Source organism: Oxyura jamaicensis, chromosome 7 (genome assembly GCF_011077185.1).
Source record: "Oxyura jamaicensis isolate SHBP4307 breed ruddy duck chromosome 7, BPBGC_Ojam_1.0, whole genome shotgun sequence".
Lineage (NCBI taxonomy): Eukaryota > Metazoa > Chordata > Aves > Anseriformes > Anatidae > Oxyura > Oxyura jamaicensis.
The window spans coordinates 20852119-20867462 of NC_048899.1; the positions used below are offsets into that span (position 1 = coordinate 20852119).

Sequence of the window (15344 nt, forward strand, 5' to 3'; positions counted from 1 at the left end):
TTTTTTTTTTTTTTTTTTTGAGAGGAAAGGGAGAGCCTAAAAGCCTAGATAATGGCATAGGGAGCTGCGTGCCAGGCCAGTTGTTACGTGATCTCCCCATTTAAAAGATGGTGGCTGTGTTTCGAGCTGTTGGTTTGTTTGGGTAAGAAAAAAATCACCTCTGCCAAACAACCCTGAGCACAGATTTTGTTACGTGAGAGCATCGAGCAGTACATGTCTCCTCAGGAACTCTGCAACGTAAACAAGGTGGATCCAAGTCTAAATGGTGCCTTCTCTAAACAGGCCCTCAACTGCAAGGGCAGTTTATTAGTAATGAGCACAGTTGCCCCTTGAGGAGCTTATTCCCAAAACCAATACGCAGTAGCCACCAAAAGCGTGAGGCCCGTTCCACATGGGAGGGGGGACAAACAACTTCATGGATAACACATGAGAACTTCCCCCTGGGAACCGTGCTGCTGCTGATGGGCTGGCTCCCTGCAGCTGCATGGCACCAGCTGCCGTGGGGATCCTGCAGGAGTTAATGCAGCTTGAAAAAGGCATTAACTCCCCACGTATCCATCAGCTGCAGAGAGCAGGATGCCACAGACTGTTTCCTCGTCAGCACTCCTCATGTCCCTACCTGAATACCCTAGTATGTACCTGCACTTGGAAGCCTGTCAAGGTCTCTGAAGCAAGCAGAAGCAGTAAAAAGCACAACTCTCTTCCCCTTCCCAGCTTCCCTTTGCCACTAGAATGGAAGAGCTGGCTTTGTTTCAGGGAAGTGCCAGTTCAAATAAGCCAGAAGCAAACCAGTTTCAGTGATTCGCAAAATTAAGACAAGGTCCCATATTTACATGTTAATATTCCTTTAGTCTCATGCTGGTTTATGGGTTAGCAGTTGTTACTATATCCTTAGGGATATAGTGCAGATGGGCCCAAACCAGCTAGCTGCTAGTTACAGGTTGTCATGCTTTGTGATAATTGCAGACAGGGCTGGCAGTACTGTCTATTAAAGAGACCTGACCAGTCCCATGTCCCTTTTTTTGACCCCTCTCCTATTCATTGCTTGATTACACCAAACTAAACACTTGGACTAAAAATTTCAGTTTTTGCTTCAGGACATTTTTTTTGAGGGAAACTTCAACTTAAATCACAATACTATTTCCAAGAAAAAGTTTCTCTTTTAAATTTTATAGCTGTCAACTTTCAAAGCACGAATATGAAGTTTTGCAGAATTTATTTTTGCAGAACAGGATTATGAATTTTGGATTTTTTGTTGGAGCAGTATCTCTGTAATGCTTATCCAGACCTGAAAACATTTGAAGAATTAGTTTGCATATATTTGAAATAACACCTTAGAGGTTTGAAGCTGTGAATTCCAGAGATGCTATCTCATCTGTTATTTCTCTGTCTCCACATGGGATTTTTCTGCAGCTGTGGGCTGTGCTGGCTTTGGACTCTTGACCTACAAGAAGGAATGCTTTAATCTTTGTGTTCTCAATGATCCTATACATTGGTTATTAAAAATACAAAGGGAAATACAGAAGGAAAATGGGGAGGTTGGGGAGAAAGGGAGATATATCTGGGATTGAAGACTGGAAGCAGAAAAAAACCTCCAGGAAAATCATATCTGGAAGAACTGTCTGCTGGGATAAAGAGACCGTCTAAAAATTAGCTGTAGTAGTCCTGGAGGCTGGTTAGAAAGAGACAAAAAGCTCAAAGATTTGTAGATTATTATGACCAAGAAAATCATGTAGATTGATCAGTCAGCTCACAGAAGTGAAGGAAAAGGAGGAATGGGAGGTGAGAGCCACTACAATGGGCCAAGCTGAGGCAGAACAAAGCAAAAAAAGCTTGCACTGAATGGGCAAGAGAGGGAATAAAGAGATGAGATAACTGGCCTAAGATTAATTGGAAGAATGGACAATAAAAGAAGATCTGAAAGTAAACTTACAGAGAACAATAAAGATAAAAAGTTTAGAACCCTGTAAAGTATATGTAAACATACACTGAGTAACTGCAAATTGTTCTTATGGGTATTGATATGCTGTCCCTAAAATTATATATAAAAACTCTGATAAAAGACTTATTGCAGGAAGAAGGACTGAGATGTTAGGATATGCTAGAATTGAGATTTGCCTTACTTTTGGTGTAGTTGTCAGTAGATACGATAAGTCAACATTCAATTAAATAGTTTATACATCTTATTTTATGCTGTACCCGATACAGACAAGCATCGTGGGAAGGGAAAAGAGGATGACCACATGGGCAAAAAGTACAGTCCTTTGCCTAAGGTCTGCTTGTTGCCCTGGAGAACTGCTTATTGCCCCTGCCTCTGTGACGACAAGTAGGACACCTCCTGTCCTACAGATGTCTGTAGACAGATGTCTCTGTCTACAGACATTTACATCTAAGCCAATCTGAACTGCCTTCATATTCACTGGAGAATAATGGGTCCTTTAAAAGGCAATTCTGGTGACCTGTTTTGGACATCTACCTTAAAATAAGGCAAGTAGTGCCCTGGAAGTCCCTGTTTCTCCTCTGACTGTAAAGGGAAAGAGATGAGATGAATTCTACTCAGTACTGCGATATAATGGCAGGCAATTCACTCAAAGCACTTTTCACAGGTGACTACAAATTGTATGTCTAATTTCCTCAATGTAAAGACAGCCTTTATTCAATGTCCCACAGCTTGACTTTGCCACTTATTAATGTTCTTTTAATTAGATTTTTAAAATATGGAGTATTTAGATTGAACCTTGTACTTTCACACCTCTTAATTAAATATCAGCCACTTGTTCCACACCTTTTAACATTATTCCCACTTTACATTTTGAGAAACAGAACCACTTATGATTTGGGAAACAGAATGACATACAAAAACATACATGGTTTGCCAACCGATGCACTATAACAAAGGCAGGGTGAGAACTGAATATTCCTGTTGTAGCACTTAGCATTTAAACTAATTACAATAATTGTAAGAGTTAGATTTATCACAGCTCTGCCAGCTGTCCAAAACTTCTCTACAGCTGAGTAAGTATGTATTTTAAATGAAGATGTCACCAGCGTGAGGCACGTAATGGTGGATGTACATTCAAAGTTTGGCAACCTAAAAGGAAAAAAGACACCAAACAGCATGAAATCAGATCCCATGATGAATAATATGGTTGGTGGCTTGTGCAGAACACAGCTGGGTGGTTATATTAGCATTTCCCAGACCGGTATATAGGAACCAATAGAAAAACTTGGAGCTATAGCCTCATTCCCCGCTGCCTCCCATGCAAAGGAAGAGAGCAGGCATCACCACTACTCCCTGGTGAGCTGACCAGCATGTTTGTTTCTCTGTGTAATGAAAAGCTCAGTCAGATATACAACATTAGGAAGCATTAAACAACTCTCTATTAAATTTAGTGGATTTTTTATTTTTTTATTTTTTTATCTGAAAGGAAACTGAGTGGTTAATTGGCCCACAATTAAATAGAAATGCCATTAAAAAAAAAAACTGAAACAGCTTGCCAGGACTAGTTTCTGCTTGCCTTTTGTATTGCCATGATAAGCAAACTGTCATATCAATGCATTAATTGAGAATATTATGAACACTATAAAAACATTTTTATGGATCAAGCTATCCTGGGGGACAAAGTGCATATGGCAGACGTGTGCAGGGAAGTAAGATGAGAAAGGTGATATCACTGTGCCATCAAGAAACATGAAGGGCCTGAGGGAGCTACACAGAGTCATAACTGTGGGATGAGAGATCATTATGGGTGTTTATGCTGACATTCTGCATAGGATGGCTTATGGCAGTCCCCTTATTTAACGTCAGCCTCAGCTAGAACATAACTTTTTAAAATGCCAAATTCATGAGAATCCCTTAGTAAGTTATCTGATAGCAAAGTATTGCAATAAAATGAACACCTTATTTCAAATCTGGATTCCAAACTTCTGATTTGTATCTGAAACAATACAAGGACACGTGTTTTAATATTGCTTCAGATTGCATGCTAAATTTCTTTTACATTTCATATTCACTGGAGAATTTGGCACGTTTTAATGCATTATGTAAAAAAAAAAAAAAAAAAAAAAACTACAAACTTAGATAACAATGTCTCGGAGTAGTGAAGTTAAACAAATTTCTGTGCCACTTCTGCTTTTAAATATAAGAATGTGCCAGGAATTGAAAGATGAATGGTTACAATGTGTATCTGCCCAAAACTAATCTATTTTTGCTCCTGAGTTTTTTCATATGATGGGGAAAACTCATTAAAAAAATAGGGATCCAATATCTGTAAAGTTCTGGTCACTGTCCATGAAAAAGCAGGTTCCGTTTCAAGGTATCTGAAAAAGGGGGGAGGGAAGGCTTCCCTTTATATTTTTTAAGAGTTATATAAGTATCACTTCATGAGGAAAAGAAGGACTGCACAGGATAATCTACAAAACTTGTTGGCTAAAATACAACTGCCCATTATAGCTAGGTAACCTGGAACTGAGAATTGTTCACTTCATTGGAGTTAAGACAATTTAATCCAGGATCATTTCTTAACTGTAAATTTTTCTTATCCACTTTGTATTTGTTGGTACATTTGAATAAAGCCAGGGAGCAGATGTTGAAAATCTCCTCAGGAGAGTTTTTCCTTTTCTACTATATTTAAGCCAGCAAAACTGGTTCTGATTACAGGCAATACAACAGTTCCCCAAAGAGTTCTCACATGTGCTCCTTCCTCACAGTATCACCTGCTGCCTGGAGGTGTACCACTGCCAAGAGATCTTCCCACTGGAGCCATGCACACACACTGCCCACCTCCATACAGGAAAATGAATACACATTTCAATGTTTGCTTTATAGTAGATTGTTGTTTTTCCTCATATGTACTGAATTTCCCTTCCTGATTTTTTTTCTTACGTTATTTTTCCCCTCCTACATTTGATTGCTTTTCCCCTATAAATCTCTTTTCTCCTCTTGTCCTCAGATTCCCAGGGGATATTTCCTTTCCTTATCACAGTTTCAGAGCTGTTCACCCATCTTCACAATATTTATACCAGCTCACTCGATTTCTGCATCATATCCATCGTCTTCTCACTAAGGACAGATTATTCTGAGAATGTGTGAATCCTTAAACTAATTTGGAAGCAAGGTCAATACCAAGAAAAGCAATATAATTCCTTTCCTAGCAGTGGAGAATGCTTGGTTCCCAGCCTCTGCCACTCTATAGAGCCAGATACCAGCATGAGCAATAGCACCTAAGTGTCCTATATAATAATTAGAGATCATTATTTTCATACCCTTAGGCTTACTTTTTTTTTTTTTTTTTTTTCTCTCCACTGAAGGTGGAGCGTGGAGTGGAGTAACATCCCCTCTGTATGAAGGCTAACCTGCCTTCAGCTGGGCTTAGACAGAAGGCCAAAGCTTTGTTTCAGATCAATGATCATTCAATTTGTAAAAACTAAAGCTGGCAAAAGTACAAATATATTTTTACAGTCACAAGTGTTGTAAAAGCTTGTGGAGTTCTTTTACCGTTAACTCTAACAAACAATCCAGTGTTGTAAAAACAAAATAATTTGAAAAAATAATTCTTGAAAATGTTCTGTGACTGTTGCATATGTTTATCCTACAAAAATACAAAAGCAAACTTGTTGCAAGATAGAAAAGGTTACTCTATTGAAAAGTGACTCTCATAATTGTGGCCCAGTAACACTTAGAGTCTATTGATCCTAATCAAATTGATTTCCTTAATAACTCTAAAGTTTCCATCTTACCATTGCTACTGACAGTAAAACTGGGTTCTTTCTATTTTGTCACTATTAGAAATTCCACAAGCCAAGTCATAGTAAATTGGCAGCTCATCCTGCATCCCAGTATTTTCAGAGTACGTTCTCATTGCTTCATTAGAATAATTTTTCAGTAGTAGTATTTTGGTACCAAGGAGGCTGTCTACCATCAGCACTTCCGTGGTACTGGCTATTCTACAATATAGAAACCTGTCCCTGCACCACAGTCTAACCTGTGTGAATGCACTTGCCAATAGGATGTCTGCAGGCATCACCGATTTCTCAATCTGGAAACAATCATGCAGTGTTTGTCCCATGTCTGCTTTCAGGTTAACACATCTACAGATGGAAGATTTTTTTATTCTGCCTGTACCAGTACTTATCTTTTAGTTTCCATGGTTTCATTATTGACACTCAGTAAATAGAAAACATATGGAGCTCACATACTCTACAGATACACCTGTTATGCTCTTATAATCTTGTGTGCCACAGTCCTGGTTAGAACAACCTCTCCAGAGAGATCCAGTGAGGAAAACTGATCTAACAAAGCTTTCCTTGTGGCCCAAGAAGTAGGATCTTCCACTGTTTTGCACTAGCTACAAATATTTATAACTAACCAGCATCAAATGAGTATACAGCCCTCCTAAACAATTATTTCATTAGAGACAGTCTAAATTATAAATGGCCTGGGCAGAGTTCTCATTTCATAATAGTTGTGGCTGTAGGGAAATTTGCCATAATTTTCCCTGTAAGCACAATGTGTTTAGATATTTAGGTGCCTTTTCAGCCTTCTTTTTGTTGGCACCTGTTTACAGAACTCATTTTCCAAGAGAAAATTCAGACCACAGTGCCTATGGAAAGCACTGTTAACACTTCTTTCTGACTTTGTTCTATCTATATGCAGTTCATAATGTATTAAACTCTAGCCATTGTTTTTCTCAAGATCAAAGATTGTCAAATTTGTCTGCATGTGTCTGGTACCATTTTGTATACATATGTGGAATCTGGCTCCTAATATATCTGTGATCCTACCAAGAAAAATGAGTGAATCTAGAACACAGTGTATTGCTTTAGAGAACTTGACTCATTTCAAAATGAGTCATTTACATTTATCATCAAACAGAGCCACATTGGGGTCAAAGTCTGCAAAAGATTTTGCAGTTACACTGAGGAGAGTGAGAAATGGTGAGGATGGGATCGAAAAAAAAGTACATATTAGTAACACCCATTTAAACATGAAGTTTCTGCTCCTCTCTAAAAGCCTGTTGATAATAATTTAAATAACGAAAATTTGCACTGATATCTAAGGAATGACAACAGTAGGTATGGAAATATTGTATCTTTAATTTATTTAGCTCAGCGCCAGCTGAATGAAAGCTATGATATGATAATCTAGGAGGGCAATAAATAATCAAAATAATCAAGCGTGTTCGTACAGTTCCATAAACCACATACGCTACATTTGAAACCAAAGGATTAAACTGAGAACTGGTTCATGTATGTCTAAACCTAATGCAGTACTTTTTACTGCAGGATTGAAGGATATCCAATTTTATTTTGGCTGGAATGGGCCATTTGACATCTTCTAAATATATTCAAGCATATATATATATATGTGTATGAATATAATATATATGCAATATATTCCTTACAACTCCATTTAAGACCAGACAAGCAGCATCATATGGCATAAAAAGTAGGCATCTCCAGTCATATGCCAGGTCCATGGTAGATCTTGCTGTACATACAAAACCTATACATCCATCATCCTAAAATGTGTGCCTGCTAACATTATATGTCATCTGTTTGGGCAAGTAAAGTTGCTGCACGCTACAAGGAGCAATTGTTATATTATTGAACATTATCCTGTTTCTTGGTGGGGAAAGTCTGCATTTACACTAGATAACGGGAAGGAGCTGTGTGGATCTCCAAAGAGACAAAGGAGAATTTGCCAGCATTAGCAGGTCAAAAGAACAATTTATCTGGCCAATACCAGATTCTGCCCATGTTTAAAGGAAGCTGAGCTAAGTATTAAGAAGCAACCCTTCATACAGGCTTACAGAAGTGTTATTGGTGATTTTTTTAAAACTTATATATATACACACACACAGACACACACTATGAACTGAGCTGACAGAGGCGTGATTGCTTAGTATTTTTTTTCAGTCATGAGAATGTCTTTCCAATGCCTTTAGTTTTGCCAAACCTTAATTGTTCAGATTGAGTTTGTTTATGCTGTAGGCTTTGGCCTAATTTCTTTCTTTAATGACACTATAAATGGTGAAAGATTGCTTTCAATGAAGTTAGAAAAGCTAAGCTTGACAATGCAGATATGTGACCTCATGATCTTTCTTATTTCAACTCTAACACTTAAAACAACAAAAACTGCACCATTTAATAGAAAAATTACATTTTTTTAGCTTATTTGTTTGAAAGTTTGATAGTATGGTTTTACTGATCTACAAGTTTAAAAAACAAAAGGCAAGAACAATGAATCTATGGTGTTTTTCCATTTGTTTCTTTGTTTTAAATAGGAATATTAGAAAGTATTTTCATGATTATTTGTAAGTATGTCTGGTAATACTGCAGCCCGCAATATTTTTTGAGCTATTTTGCTGAGAATTTTTGCTACAGTCTCTTTAATTTTATCAGGTAGGTTCAGGGAGTATAAAAGTTTGCATGTTGTTGCTCCTGTTCAAATTTATTGAAATCTGGCCATTCAGAACTTCTCTAAAATAATTTATAGACACGCTCTGAAAAAGCTTCTTAGCGGCTTGAAATAAATACTTACAGAGCTTCTGTGTGTTGACCGTGTTTCTGCCTACCATTAGCATCCCCTTCAGTGCAATTGGTAATCTCATAGCTGCTGAGACATCAAATGATGAAACTATGAGCAGAAGCAAAGCCCTTCTGCTGGGACCACACCAGTAAACAGCAGGAAGAGGAAGCATCCTAACTTAAAAAGGAGTGGAGAAAAAGGAACAATAATAGGTTCAGTAGCAGAAATAAAAGAGGTAAAGTTGCAAGCTGGGAAACAATAGGAATTTGAACTGAATAATATGAATATAGTTATATAACGTTTCTTTAAATCATCCTCTTTCAGTATTTTGTTCCCAAACCTTTACTGCATATCTTCCCAAAAGTGCACTGATTACAGAATTATGAATTTCTTCCTTAGCTTTTGTTATGATTATTATCTTTATGGTATTTAGTGATTCTCAGCACAGCACCACTTGCCTCCCCTACATTAACACCTTTTTGAAACCAGGTACATTATTGTCTTTGCAAGACAAACAACAGAAGAGCTGGAGATTAAGGCAACCATTGACAGAAGTGTTTTTTAAGCCAGCATTCCTCAGGCTGGAAGGTGTCAGTGAGAGGAGAGGAGGTACAAGAAACAGATTCTTTCGAGTGGCTTCAGGAAGCCTCTAGAAAGGAAGCCTGCAGGCTCCCTGATACCTTCTCAGCAAGCTGGGGCTGAGGGCAGAGGGAGTGGGACCGGTAGGCTCTGGTGGATGGAAGGCTGTCCCCATGCCAGGGAACACAGGACCAGGGTCTGCCACTGCAAATGCCAGGAAGGAGGCAAAGTCCTCTGGAGAAGTTGGTGCAAGTGTGTGGCTGGCCTTAAAACAACGGAGCAACACAATAAAAAAGCTTGCTAGTGATTTTCAGGTTTCAGCTGAGAGCTGCATGCATAAGAAGGTGTTACGGTTGCAATGTCTAGCATGATTCAAGCTATACCGGATTCCATGTCCTCTCTGTCCCTTTAGGAGGGGGAGCTGAGGGGCTCCTCAGGGGTGGAGCAGAGCAGTAGGTAACTGACCTGTCAGATCCACTAATCAAGGCCTGCAATGAATGAATTGAGCAAGCAGAACTGGCAGCGTCACTGCTTGCTGTGGCTACAGCGTGGGTCTGCTGGGCTGGGGAGATCTGCTGCTACAAGGTGCAGAGATTACAGGAATTTGAATAGAAACAAACAAATGTAAGATGTCTTGTTATTTAAATTCCCTGCAGAGGGTAGAGAAGGCCAACTTTTTCTCAGGGTCAGCTTTCTCTTGAACTCCTCATTTGAAACACCTGACTTGAGCCATGACTACTGAAAGGTAACTGGTTCGTGCTTTGCTATGACACGTCCATCTCTGTGTTCGTGTTTGCCAAAGACTGATGTTTGTGTTTGCCGTACTCATAATCTGTAAGAATTCAGCTTCAATATTTTCCTCCAAGGCTTGTAACAACTCACTGTATTTTTAATTTTGTATGTAAATCTATGGCTTATCTTTGAAGCTACATGCTAGATTGGCCTACTAACTGAATTTATGAACTCTGCAAGATTTCTGTCAAAGTTATTCAATTCCTGAACATTGGTATAATCTAAAAAAAAAAAAAAAAAAATCAACAGAACAGATCCAGGTACTTATCCACTTGCCTAATACTAAGAATGTGAGAGTCATCCCATTGACATTCCTGTTTGCTGTTGAATTGGGGCCTATAGACATAAGAGAGCATTATTTATTTAATGTATTTGTTGCTGGAGGAAATTGCAGATCATTTGGGTGTGATTATTCATCTTTTCTCCAGACCTTTTCAGGAATGGATGATCATTTATGATCTAATGAAGATATCTACAGCCAATACAATGGCTGAGCCATAGCCATCTATACATAATGTAAACATTGCTCACAAAAATGTAACTAAGCAGGCAACAGGCATAGATTGTAAGAATTCGTGAACCTTTTAATATTCCACGTATATTTAAAAGATCATCTAAAGCCAAGGCAGCATCTAACATTAAGATCCCAATAGGCAAATTTCTGTTGCTTCACCAATCACTAAAATACATGTATCTTTACACAAGTAAATGAAAATTTCCTACTTACCTCCAAATAATAGAAAGCAAAATGCAATTTATTTAATCACACATTCTTTTTTTTTCCCACATATGGTCGACCAAGCCCTTTTTTTGATCTGCAGCTATGTAGATAAATGCATTTCTATGTTTTTTTTTTTTTTTTTTTTTTTTTTTTTTTTCCCTGAATAAATAAGTTATTGCTACAAATAAGTGAATTTAAGAAAAGAAAAAAAGAAAAAAAAACACAAGGCTTGAAAGAAAAGTAAGGGGGTACTGCATAAGCTTCCCACCTCCTGAGTCATTCTGCTGTCTCTCCCAGTGTGTATTATGTATCTAAAAAATAATGGAAGAAAAATATTTCTTATGCAATATGGAATGAAGTTTTTGCAGTAACAATTCATTCCTATATAGAAAGGATTTCACAAAACACATATATGTCTCATATGATACTTGCAGCAGTGCAAAACCATGTTTAGTCACAGACAAATCCTCCATTCTGTCTTCCATCCGGGAGAGGCTGTTTTAGGAGACGAGGGAGGGGAGAATCCCATAAATCTCCTATACCTCACAAAATCAAAATGTTGAATTTAGGAAGTAAAGAAAGCCTCTGCCTGAAAATGGTATAAAGAAGCAACAGTAAATTTCTGCATTAAAACAGGGAGGGTAATTTTAAAACTGGGCAATCCCAGGGATATATTAATAGGCTTTAGAATGCCACTCCAATTTGTATCCTGGATACAGCATGAATATAACCTCCAGTAGAAAATGAAAACACTTGTAGGTAATCACATCAAAACAACAACAACTGACCACAGTTAGAGTGAAAAATAAAAATTCAGCAGTAATTGTAATTCTAAATATACAATCTTAATAAAATGTAGAACCAGAGAACTCCAAAGAACATTTTTTTTTTTTTTTTTTTTTGGTGTGCTAAGACCCAATTAAATACTATGAAAAAATACAGGCAGTTGAAAAGATGGCTCTTTTGCCTCTCCTCTTGCTGGATTAATATTAATCGAAAACTAGGTGTGGCACCACAAGAAAAGACTCTTGGTACAAAATGACTGGAATTTATTGCCTAGGCATTTTCATCAAATATCATGTTGTCTTACCTGATAAAAAGAGGATTACAAATCATGGCATAAGAAATATCCATACACTTGTAGATGATAAGGTTCCTTATACTGCAGGTTCAGGTTTCTTGGCAAAGAAGCTTGTAAACTCTTAATTTCACTGAAATGAAAAAGGAAAGAAATGAAGAAAGGACCTCCCCATCAAAACAACAAAGGAGCCTCTGCAGTATTCTGTAGTCTCATCTCTTGCTTCCTGTTCTGAGATTCACTATATGAATCCCAGCATCGATCAGAAAATTGGTTGTGGGGAAAAAAAAGGGGGAGGGGGAGACGAGGGGGAGGAAAAAATGAGGCAGCATGTTACGTGCTGGCTCCACCTACTGGCAAGGAAATGAGCTCAGCTGGATTTTCAACACCCTATCAAAACAAGTGTATTTTAGTTTTAAAGTACATATTAGCCCTTGATTATACAGCTGTAAAATAAAGTAACTAGGTTAGAACTAATGAATGTTTGCATACTTTTTAAAAATAGTTTGAGATTTAGACTGGGCATTTATTTTTATTTTATTTTTATTTTTTTAATGTTACTGGAGTATGTATTTGGATACATCTGTATACAACTAGTTCCAGAGAAGTCAAGATTCTGAGAAGTATCTTTATTTTACTTTGTGTTAATGCATAATAGAAAGTCATTCTTTGATCAGAACCTCTGCAAAGTAGTAGCAAATGAGACTCACTGCTTTTTACTTCTCTTTGTTTATTGATTCTTCAAAATAGAAATTATATTTATATCTTTATTGAAAGCCAGAGAAGAAAATTTGTTATGTAGTACAAAATGAATGGATGCTTGTATTTGGCCAGGAATAATACATTATTGCTCAATAAAGAGTTATTATGGCAATCTGTCTTAGCAATTTTGGTGTAAGGCTCTCTTCTCTATTTCATAGCATCCTGAAACTGCTCTGTAGTACTCTGGATATTATCAGTTACAAAAATCTAGTGTGTAAATTGTCTGCCCCACCGCAGTTGTTTCTAGCCATGTTCCCCATGACAGCAATGTTGGATATGCTATTACTAAAGGATGCTGTATGATGGGATGCTATAGCAATGAATCTATCTACTCTTGTAGCAATACAAATAAACAAACTGTCAAATTGTCTACAATATAAAATTATTGTATTATCCTATTTTCTCAATATTGCCTTCAAAGTTTTCCATCATTTTCACCTGCTCTATCACATCAAATGGTTACCAGCATGCAGAGCTGACTCAATGGTTCTCAGCTTTGGAGGAAATTTTTATCTCATCAAAACATTAACTCTGGGGGGAGAAAAGACTGCAAGAAGAGTTACATAAGTTATATCACGGAGTCTAATTAAAAATTCCATGTTTTCCATTCTTATCACAAAAGCTGTTAACGTTGACAAAGGGAAGCTGCTAGAGAGACCATCCCTTTCAGTAGCAACTTGTATCAGCACAGACCATTCATCAAAAAACCTTTGGAGTCATCAAAAACCCTTGGAGTGTCAGTTCTTCAGGAAAGAGGTCTATTCCTATGCTTGTTCAATCTCTACAACAGGATTCAGGGCCATCACAGAATCCAAAGTACTAAAATAGTTCATGTAAAGATAATAATAATATGTCAAAACACGCATTGTGTGAGAATGGACTGGGAGTTTGTCACAAACAATACACTCTCTTTTGACCTTGTGTTAAAGCAATTAGCTTTAAAGTAGTATTTCATATAAAAATAATATAGCTTAAAAAAAATCTAGGATTTCACTGAAAAGTACTGATAGCTTTTTATTTTATAGTTGCATTTAAACGAGTGGAGGCGCGAGTGCTGTCCGTGGTGCTGACCTGCAGCTTTGCATTCAAAGAAGACGGCACATCAGAATGTCCAGAGCCCCAAAAGTATGCAATGTTAAATACTTTTGAATATACTTTGACAACTTTCTATAAATATGGAAATGCACCATGAATAAATATAGGCCTACTGTAGGCCTAAATTGGTCAAGTTGATGTTCTAAAGCCTACTTTCAAGTATTAATTTAAAATATTAATCAAATGGCATAAACTAGTTTTTTTTTAATGATTTCTAAAAAAAAAAAAAGATAATTTGAGTTATTAAAATCTAAATTATGTTTTTTAAATTATATAAAGGAGAAATGTTTGGAGATTGTATGAATCTTTATTACTTATAATTCTTAGCTGTAGAGTAACCATTTAGTAAAAGGATTTCTGGGAAGAAAAATGCATTTCAGAACAATTATAAACACTACTTTCTCTCTAGGAGACTCGTTGAAACTTTTATTCTTTATTATTATTATTATGCAATTATTATCCTTCTACAGGCTATCCCTCTCTCACTTTTTTTTTAATCTGTAGATATATCACAATTGCATCTTAATGGTAAAGGTCATTGACAAATCTGGTTTTGCTATTCTGTATTGTCTGTGAAGAGCACAATAAAAATGAGATATAAAAATCTCACATATACCACAATAAAATATATGACAGTATATCAAGACAATAAAAAAGTAATTTCTGAAATTCACAAAAAAATTTAAAGCTTACATTAGTGTGTAACAACTGCAGTTGTCAGTGGCATAAACTTGCCTAATTTCAAGTGTCTGAGAAAATAAACAGTTTTTCTATGAAAAATTCAGAAAAGCACTGTGAAAATCAACAATTTACAGTAACTCTCAAAACTGATTCTAAATCTATGAACACTCTCCAACAACACATACAAGCATGGTTTACTAATGGTTTAATTTATCATATTAGTAGTAATTATATATGAATTAAAACAAATATCTATTGAACAAGTCTCATTTTCTGACATTTTTATTTAAGTGTCTTAAAACTAGGATAGCTAGAAGAATCTTTCTGCTTATACAACCATGCTGATAGAGCTAGTTTCTACCAGAAATTTCTCTTTGCCTCTCAGAGCATGGCTAACAGTCATCTGCATTAAAAAATAATAATAATAAAAATTCTATTAAGTCATGCAAAAACATTTACCCAGAAGAGATGGAGCAAAAGGTCAAACTGCAGTTTCCACAGCACATAGGATGTTAAGCCTACCAATGCCAGTAGCTGTTCTGGCCAACAGACACTTATCTATGCCTGTTCTTTAGGTGCTTCAAATAACTATTTCACTTATTTAGAACACTTCTTTTTCTTCTTTTTTATTATTATTATTATTTTTTATTCATACATCTCTTAAATTCTTAAACTCTAGACCTATTTCGTAAGCTGCTAAGGCAGAAGACAGGTCTGCAGACTGAGCAGGTTCATGGTTTCTTGATATGTCATCTTCTCAAAAGACATAATTAACCTCGATCAAAAGTTATTTGCCTTTGTTATTTAGTTCCGATTAAGTCATAAAGTCTGTCATTTTTGACTTTAAAGTTTGAGAATCACCGTTGCAAATGACTCATTGAAGTGAATCTGAAAATTAGGATGATTCTAAGTATGAAGCAGATTTTTTTTCACTGTTCCAGAGTTACTTTAACAGAAATTACCCTGGTGATTACCAAATAACAGTGGTTTTAATTTTATTACATTTCTTTCATATATAAAATAATTGCATCTGAGGTATATCAGTGCAGGGTGCCATTTTACTTCCACCTAAGAAGAAATTAAGACTAACTTTGGAATTTAAAAGA

The 15344-nt window shown here is 36.6% G+C and overlaps 1 protein-coding gene across 4 annotated transcripts in view; it reads right to left on the reverse strand.

The window, feature by feature from the left end:
* SCN2A (sodium voltage-gated channel alpha subunit 2) overlaps positions 1-11988 on the reverse strand; it is a 76935-nt gene extending 64947 nt beyond the window's left edge. For all 4 annotated transcript variants that reach the window (XM_035331318.1, XM_035331315.1, XM_035331317.1 and 1 more), the window contains exon 1: positions 11713-11988. The gene's annotated coding sequence lies outside the window, so the exon portion shown is untranslated. The remainder of the gene's footprint in view (positions 1-11712) is intronic.
* Positions 11989-15344: the final 3356 nt, after the last annotated feature.